Source organism: Myodes glareolus, chromosome 15, assembly GCF_982192425.1.
Source record: "Myodes glareolus chromosome 15, mMyoGla1.1, whole genome shotgun sequence".
NCBI lineage: Eukaryota > Metazoa > Chordata > Mammalia > Rodentia > Cricetidae > Myodes > Myodes glareolus.
In genome coordinates this window covers 11,449,440-11,459,267 of record NC_142040.1, presented here as the reverse complement: position 1 = coordinate 11,459,267, position 9,828 = coordinate 11,449,440, and the positions used below count along the sequence as shown (strand labels likewise).

General features: G+C 37.0%; 1 non-coding gene across 1 annotated transcript; it reads right to left on the bottom strand.

Moving 5' to 3' along the window:
- Positions 1–8,315: 8,315 nt before the first annotated feature.
- On the bottom strand, positions 8,316–8,422 carry LOC125414143 (U6 spliceosomal RNA). The gene has a single exon (XR_007236164.1). It is a non-coding gene; the product is annotated as a U6 spliceosomal RNA (small nuclear RNA).
- Between the last annotated feature and the right edge of the window lie 1,406 nt (positions 8,423–9,828).

The window sequence follows — 9,828 nt, the reverse complement described above, 5'->3', positions numbered from 1 at the left end:
TTGTTGATGGGACCTTATGGACACTGCTTCTGACATGTCTAGGAGACAATCTCACTGATACTCTGTTTCTCACAATCTTTCTGTTCCCTCTCCCAGAATGCTCCCTGAGACTTAAGTGGGACGTTTCCTAACCTGCTCAGAAAGCACCACCAATTGAGAACCAACTGATAAGATCCATGAGTCTGTGGGGGAACACTACTCATTCAAACCAGAACATTTTCTTCTCACCTAAACACAAGAATTCATCATTTTTTTTTCACCTTTAGTCCTTACTTTAATTCTCTACATACAAGATGTTTGATAATTCCTCAAAGTAGCTCTAACCATGTTCCTTCCCAGGTTCAAAGTAGCCTGTCCCCTTTATAGCCTTTTAAGAATTTGCCTGATCTCATTTTGTCTTTCTTTACAACATCACCCTCCATTGAATTTATGCTTTCTTGCCCTTGGCATTTTGCGCAAATTGTTTGCCTTTTGCTTTAACGACAAACTTTCTCTAATCATCAAAACTTCTCTCTGACTCACTTGATACTTGTGTGTCAGTGTTTAGCCTGAATGTTAGCGACTATAAGAATCCTTCATAGGCATTTATTCCTTCCAGACATTTCTTGACACATCTCATAACAATCTAATTTTTTTATTACTGGGGATTATATTTCTTTGTATTATATCTCTTTGCAATTTTGTATTATATTGCTTTGCATTTTTCAAAGTTGTATTCAAAGAATTTAGCTTCGTAGTCCCAATGTAAAGTGCATATTATGGGAGCACATTGAAACATATATCTTAGTCGATGAGACTGACACTCAGTGGTACCTGAAGAATGGATGGAGGTTCATTCTAAGTTTTTCTGTTTGGGGTTTTGTTTTGTTTTGTTTTAAATAAGAAATTTGGAATTCCCTTAAAATACTAGCACAAAGGAAGATCTTAGAAGATGCTACAAGGAATGAGAAAACAAGGAGTAAAATGTCATCTGGGTGAGTCCCATCTGAGAGTATCAGTGCTTTACACTGGGCTTATTCCTGCCCAATGTTCAGACTTTGAGAAGCAACTCAGGCTTTCAATGCCACAGTTTTATTTAGCCTGCTCGTCTTAGTGACCATACATCTAAAAGACGTCACATCTTACATCTGAAGAGAAAGAAGTTCTCAGTACCCTCTTCCTTATTCGTATAAAGGTTTTGAATATGTGACATTGTTTTCTTTACCTTGAGCCTCTATTTTAGACTAACACACAATCTGTTGCTATTCCTCCACAAAACACAAATGATTTAAATGGTGATAACTCCATGATTCCATTGTGATTAATTTTTATTTAGAGCAAGGGTACCCACACAGCATGGATTTAAATAAGTAACATTTCTCTGTGTAGTTGGGTTACCATTTAATGGCTTTTATTTTGACCGTTTCAGTTTTCAGCCATTCATACAAAAAGGTTCCTTACTCTGGTTTTGTAAAAGAATATTTTCCCAAGAAACCCTTTACCTTACTACTCACTTCCTTTCCTTCTTTGTTGAACCAAGTCACATAAGGATATGGGTTTTAAACATTAAATATTTTGAAGAGAATTATTAAAGGAAACACAAGGCAGTTTTTTCTTAGTTCTACAAGTAGTTTTACACTAAAAGTTTTCCATTTGTTTTCATTTCCATTTGTCAAGTTTTTTTTTGTTTTGTTTTGTCTCTCTAATAGGGAGTATGAAGCTTGGTTATTTTTACATATTGGCTCTATGATTGTCGCTTCAGTCTCTGTGAGCCCATATGAGCCCTGTTTAGTTGATTCTGTGGGCCATATTCTTGTGGCATCCTCTACCTCTCTGGCTGCTATAGTCCTTCCCCCATTCTGTGGGGTTTCTTCTGCTCTACCTAATTCTTGGCTTTGGGTGTCAGCATTTGCTCCCATCAGCTGCTGGATGAAGTCTTTCAGGCAACAGTTGGGCTAGGTTCCAGCCTATCACCGTCCCTGATTTCAACCTGTCTTACAGAGTTATAGTAATAAAAACTACGTGGTATTGACATAAAAACAGACTAGCTGATAGGTGGAATTGAATTGCAGACCCAGACATAAATCCTTTTAGATAAAGAAGCCAGAAATATACAATGGAATAAGGAAAATATCTTCAATAAATGGTGCTGTTCTAACAATGTCAGCATGTAGAACAATGGGATTATATCTGCATATATCATCCTTCACAAAGCTCAAATCCAAGTGAATCCAAGACCTCAACATAAAACCTGACAAACTGAACCTGTTAGAAGAGAAAGTAGGGAATAGCCTTGAACTCATTGGCATAGGAGACAACTTCCTGAACAGAACTGTTACTGCAGACACTAAGGTCGACAATTAATAAATATGACCTCATAAAACTGAAAAACTTCTGTAAGGCAAAGGGCACTGTTAATAGGACAAAGCGGCAGTCTACAGAATGAGAAAAGATTTTCAGCAACTCCATATCTTACAGTGGGCAAATATACAAAATATATAAAGAACTCAAGAAACTAGACATCAACAAAGCAAATAATCCAATTAAAAATGGGATACAGATTTATTATATGTCAAGGAAATCCAATATACTAAATTCCAAATAACTCAGAAAGTGAATTTTCAGCATGATACAACTCAAGAGTTCTTTCAGATAAAAGAGTACATCTGACACGAAAGGACATTGACTTGTATCACATCTTTCTTGCCTTTCATTATGATGCCCAAATAAGGATTCTGAGCCACAGCATTTGCTCACTATCCCTTGGATAGCCACACATTGTGATTCCTCAGTGTCTTGTGCATGAGAATGTTATTATGTAGAGAGCACCCATATCCATCCCAGGCGATTATTTACTGCTATGTAGAGAGCGCCTGTGAACATCCCAGGCGATAATTTTACTTCCAATTCTCATTGTTCCTATGGCCTTTAAGTCCCAGATTGCTGGAGGGGGTTTCTCCACTTACCACTTCCTATCACACCCCTATTTGTTTTTATAATTATATTTTATTATCATGTAGATGAGAATGTGTATATGGAGGGGTATGGTCAGAGGAAAACTTTCAAGAGTTGGTCTCTCTACCTTTGGGTTCTGAGGTTTGAACTGAGATTATCAGGTTTGGATAGCAGAGCCATTGCCTTCTAAGTCACCTTACCTCCCCTAGTTCAGAATTCTATATTTCTCACTAAAATCTAAATGTACTGTTAAGTGGCGAACCAGAACAAAATGTCTGGATTGTGAAATATATGTATATGCGTAAGTGCTATGAATCATAAAACCTATATCAAAATTAATATTAATATTTCTATAACATAATTTAAGGGAAATGTCACTCAAACTGTATGTACATATATGAATTTAAAGTGTAGACATGCAAGTTTATTCAAACATTTTACATTTCATTATTCAGTTTTGCAAAACTCTAAATGACTAGGGCTTTCACAGTCTTAATTTTCCATTATGATTCTATTACTCTTTAGAAGTTAGAACTGTGTTTTGTATATTTTTGTAATTTAAAAGTTTTACATACTGGCATATACCAAATGTGTGAATATTGATAGCAGAATGTCTAGACTTTACAAACAATCAGTGAGTTCCATGGGGTTCAGTAAAAGCTTGTACTATACTTACAGTCTGGGAAGCAGTACTTCAGTTGTTCAGAATACGGCTTTAAGGCTCCAAGCCTGACTGTGAGTCATGACTTCCTTGAGAGGGGTGAGTGTCAGTGAGCTGTAGGTCTCTCAAAGCAGAAAGCCCAATCTGGGGCATTTCGAGGATGTTGAGTGGAGATGCAGTAGAGTGATCCCTGGGCCTGTTACATGATGTGAAGACTGTTTCAGTAAATACGGACTGTGTCATTACCATTACTGAAAATTAGAGAAAAGAATTCCACCTAAAACATTAACTCCTTAAATAGCATTCAGTCTTCCTAGCTAAATTTGAGAAGAGCTGAGATAAGAGGTCATGATGTACAACTCTCTGTGAATTCTCAATTCTTACCAGCAACAGATTGGGAAAAAAACATGTTGAAAAAGTCAGATTTTGAGGCTGTATGTAAATTTCTGAAAAAGCGATGGTGATAAAAGCTTCCTTCTTCCTAGGATAACATGCACAAAAACATTCTGCGACTCAGGATAGCAAGGCAGGCGTGTCTGTAAGCTAAGCAGCTCCATGTGACACGTTGTCCTTGCTCTCTAAAGTAGGCCTCATCTCACTTCTAATGTGTGAAAGGGGAGATTATTCAACACCGTGGTAGACACAGTTTTGTTCTCAAGAACACTGCGATATCATTAATCTTCTGGCATGCCTGCACAGACGGGTTATGTGAATGCTAGTCTTTTGCAAGGCTATAAATAAAGTTTAGAGAGAGAAAGAGACAGAAAGAAAAGATGTTTTCCTGGAGTTTCTATTGCCACAGTGCAGTCCACATTAAGGGAGCAATAACTTAGCAGTAATAACATTTTAAAATCCTCTTTATGGATTTTCAACATCTGACTAGGAAAAAAAACCTGCCTAAAAATAGAATCTAATCTTAAAGCACAGTTTTCTCAAACTGTGTTGTCCTAAGCATGTCCTCACTGGATGACCACACATGACTGTTCAGTTGCTTTCTAGAATAGCCAAACTTTATCATCTATTTTTCATCTATTTCAGAGTTACCACCCTAAACTCGTGTGATCTGTGTGCATGTTTGTATGGACTTATAGATGTGTATATGTGTGGGAAATAATTTAGGATAGATGGGAAAGCTTCTGACCTGGATATCACAATTTATTTCTCCCTCTTGTAATATCAGGAATTTCTATTTGGTAGGTGAAGTGGCCTAAGTTTCATAGTTATCCATGTTTGAAAATATTCTTATAAATAACACATACAAGAAAAATGCTGTTAGAACATATTTATGGGATATTACTTTACAGAATAGACTTAATATTCTCTTTGATTGGATTAGCAAACAGCTTTCTCTTTGGTTACAGCAAAGCCCTTTGTCCCAATGGTACAGCAGCAGGCCAAATTCTACCAGCCTTGCAGAAAGATCCAACATCTTAAAATTAGTGTTATTGTTGTCTAGGGTCATTTTGATTCAAACAAATAGAACTCTGTAATATGAGGGCCGGCTTGTTGGGGTTTCTATCCCACCCGGTACCCCACAGCCAGCAAGTCCCCAAGAAATCACAGAGTCTGCATTAGGTTATAAACTGATTGGCCCATTAGCTCAGTCTTCTTATTAACTAATTCTTACATCTTATGGTAACCCATAATTCTTGTCTGTGTTAGCCATATGTCTTGGTACCTTTTTCAGCTGTCAGCTCACATGTTGCCTCTTCGGTGCTCTGGGCAGGAATGGCAGAGGAAGCTTCCTGCTTTCCAGAATATTCCTGTTCTTATTGCCCCACCTCTACTTCCTGTCTGGTTGACCCACCTATACTTCCTGCCTGGCCAATCAGCGTTTTATTAAAATACACGATTGACAGAATACAGACAATTCTCCCGCACCAGAACTCAAAATGAAGACAAATCAAAATTTAAAATTCCAATTAACATAGGCCCTAATTCTGTGTTGCTATAGAACCTTGGCAACTTCTTTATCCAAGAAGTTTATTTGGAACCAGAATTCGGATGAGTTTATGTGCTTGGAGTGGAAGGCACAGCAAGCCGAGACTCCCGCTGTTGTGTCTGAGGAGCAGGTATTGCAAAATGAGAAGCACATTTCCAGCAGGTTTTCTGGTTGAAAAACAGTTTGGGGGCAATTTGCTGAAAGAATCACTTGACATTCTTTCCCTTACTCTCAGTGGGGCCTTGTGATGTCATTTCTTCACTGGCCTTTGAGTGTGGTTCCAGGCTCACACTGTCCACATGTGGGAACTTATTACATATAAAAACAGATTAGGATAGAACAGCCAATTTGAATGTCTCATCGAAGAAGCATACAAGTGGGGTTTCCTTGAAATTTTCCCAGAAATCTGAAGAGTAGGCTTGGTTCTTCTCATCAGTGCGGAAAGCAGATCCCCAAGAATCTATGGAGAACAACCCTTGATCTCTGCTAGTCACAAAATAGCAATTAGATACTGGAAGAGCTAATTGTTAGTATCAGTTTAGGAAACACAATGTGACATTAGTTTATGGATTAAAACACAAAGCAAAAGAAAACTTTAAAAAAGGGTAGTAGCTAACATTTATGAAACTTTGTAGATGGTTAGAATATTTATCTCTTTTAGTACTTAAAACATTTTCATGAAATATATAATATTCACCCTGTGTCAAGGAAGACAATATACTGTTTAGGCAAGGCAGATACTTTTCTTTTTATTGCCTACTATTTACAAAATGTAGAGCCTGATTCTAAGTGTACCTAACAAGGATCAACAGAGTTGACTCCAAATCAGATGCTTTTTAAAGCAAACTTTGCTTGTTTGGTTCTTTTCTTCTTTGTGAGTGACTTCCTACTCCTTTTGGTGCCCTCCTCTAATGACAGCCTCATTTTGGTGCGTCTTTTTGTGCCACATCCTTATCCACACAAAGTGAAAATGACTTTCCCTGTTTTTATTTATATGGTTGATCCTAATACTTTTGTAAGTGGATACACTAAAACAATTTTGTTACCATAATCTTTAAAGCAACATGGCATTAGAGAATGTTGTATAAGAAATTGTGTCTTTTCAGAAAAGAACTTCAGGCTTGGGGAAACAGTGTCTTACCATTAAATATTTATAAACATACTATTCTTTAAATGCTTAAATGAACATCAGAAACATATTTAGGTCATAAGAGTTCCTAGTGTGATATGCTCATTTTCTCGGCCACTAAACGTTCTTCACTGGTCAGACTGAGGCATTATTTTGGAATAATGTGAATAGCACATTCTATCAAATATGTAAACATATGGATTATCTGTATTCCTTGTATCCAATTCATAAAAGAAAATTGAATCCAGCTACAGATTTAAAATACTGCTCAAGCTGTACAGAGACAGCAGTGTGGCCTTCAGGATATTGTTACTTTAATCACTTTAAAAAGAAGTCATTATCTTGCCAGTTGGTTAAATTAAACAATTCGTTTGTTAAAGATAATGCTTAGCAAGAACAAAGCAAATAAATTCAACATGAAAGTTGAATAAATGATCACCGGTTTTATTTTTTAAATGGGTGCTTAGATCTCTATTGTATGTATTTCATAAGAATTTTTCCACACTGAAGAATGTCTCTGGGTTCTTTGCAGCTGTTGTAACATAGCCTTACCCTATTTGAGGCGATCTATGGGAAGGGAAGGAGACAAATTGTGACACTGTCCCTTATCAAAGGACCACACAGTTGTTCGCCACTTTGACTCCGTGATGGATTGTTATCTTGGGGTTTGACTGATGGGCGGCTAAAAGTTTAGAGAAAAACAGTGCAGACACCCAGTAGCTCCGTGTTATTGACACTTACATGATAAGTGTGGGGTCAATCAATCTTCCTCTATTGCTTTTACCTTCAGTTTTGTTTTCTGTTCATCATTTTCCCAACCTCTTCAGATTGACAGGCAAAAAAAAAAAAAAAAACCAAAAAGTTGAGAGGGGGAAAAAGCAAGTCACTGGGCAGCACTAATATGAAAGGATTCAGTTGCTGTGAATGTGTATACTGGAGACAGACACCCACCCACAGACGCCCATTGTCTGGGGAACATATGAGCATGCATGTTTGTTTTCAATTTTAGCCCAGTATATGGTAGCAGAAAAAGACCTGAATTTTATTATCAAAAGTCAGATAACATTTATATAGGAAAGATGTGGTTCTTAAAGTATTTTCTTCTCTTTTTGAAAAACACACCATTAGTATATTACACACATGGGACTATCCCACATTACATTTTCCCTGTGTATTCGCTTTAGTGAGACATATTATTTAGTTTGTAGGGTATTTACATTGACACAGACATTTTGGTGTCTACATATGCTGAGGTCTTACCTGATTGTGAGAGACTGGCAAGTTAATAAAAAGTCTTTGAGGTCCTGATACCCAAACAGACTTCTGCCGTGTTTGAAACTCTCACAGTAAAAAGAACAGCGAGCCAGTCCCTGTGCTTCCTGTGCTGAGACATAGAATCCGAATTGTAACAGTGAATTCAGTTTAACATTTGCAAATTTATTTGTCAGTTTTTCCTAGATGTAACTAACATAAAATTCATTAGCTTTAAACATACAATTTGAGCAACTCATAGTAGTGTATACTTAAATTACTAATACTATTGCTAATACTAATATCAGGACATCACACATTACCATTACCACCTCACAATTTTCTTTTGGTCTGTTGTAACATTTATTTAATGCATACCACAGCCGCTAACATCACTCAAAAGTGTGGGTAACCTCCCACACTTATATATTATCCCTGCGCAGAGGCCATGAGGATCTTTTCTGTACTGTTTCCATAGTAGCATGATAATTATTGAAGTGAACTATACAGTTTTCAGAAGTAAGGTATGACTGTGTATTTATAAAGTTTTTTAAAGATTCTTTTGTTAATGTTCTAAGATTGCACTGTTTGTTTTATTTTTGCAGCAACACATCACTTTATATTTCAGGTTGATCTGGTCTCAAACTCCCGACACTTTTCTCATCTCCACTTTCTGTGGAATCATAGGTGTGACATTTATTTCCATGATGCCTGAAGGCCCTTTAAGTGTTAATATGACTGCCATTTTAGACAATTACACACCCTTCTTACTGTTGGATATCATCAGTATATACACACTATGATTAATTTTAGCTTCGATGATATACTATTTCAACTCTAGATTGACTTTGCTTTTCAAACTATGAATAGGTACACAAATATGCAGGTAAAATGTGTACACGTCCAAGTATAAAGACGTGTTGTAAATGCTATGCTGTACTCATAACTTCATGTATGATTATGTCAGTTGATGTTAGTCATCTATAACTTATAGTTTCAAAGATTTTTCTATTATAATATTATAAAAGTATTAACTCATCAATATTAAAGAATAAAGCATAGGTATTTGTTAATGTTTTAGGTCTCTTATCATTTGAAGCTATGATTTCCAGCATAGTTTTGCAACAAAAATTCTAAAGTTCCTTCCTTAAGGAGTGGAGCAGAGTGGAAAGAACAAATTTTGAATCTCAATGAGCCATTCTTGTTTTGCCTTTACCTATGTTCCTTCTATAAACCTAAGCCATATGTTCCAAAGAATTCCTAGAAATGTCCATTCTCTCTGGCAAGTTTAAGTAAAAAATGTCACTTTTGCTACCTTTCCTAGCGTTGCTTAAAAATGAGTGAAATTTAATTTTAGTACTTTTATTTATGTTCCAGAAATGCTTGCTTCTGAACTTCAAATTCTAAGCTCAAGGATTCCTAATGATTCGAGAGAAATAAGAAGCTCACAGTGCTTCAGAACACCAGAGAGGCCGATCCCACTGCTGTTAGTTTCCCAGTAAAAGTCAAGGGATAGAGTTTTATGTTGACAATATTGGATAAATATTTCTGAACATATTTGAACCTACAGTATGAATCATGCACAGGTTTGTCAACCCAGTTAGATCCTGAAACCTTTCCCTTTTTTCTTTATATGCCTTCTCTACATCTTTCTGTGTTTTAGGCGGATCTGAGCTCAGCGGCACGCACTGTAATGAGTTCAGCATTGCAGAGTGACCAAGGCCGATGCTGACAGTAACACTAGTATTTATTTCGTGCAGCTTGCACTGTGTGCCAGCATTCGGCCACCCAGCTCATGAGGATGGGTGTGGGCTGCATCTGTTGGGCTGTGCCTTGCCTGAACCGAGGGGCTCTGCCTGGGCTTTATTGCTGCCACATGGCTGCTATTGTTATTCCACAACCCAAAGCCCT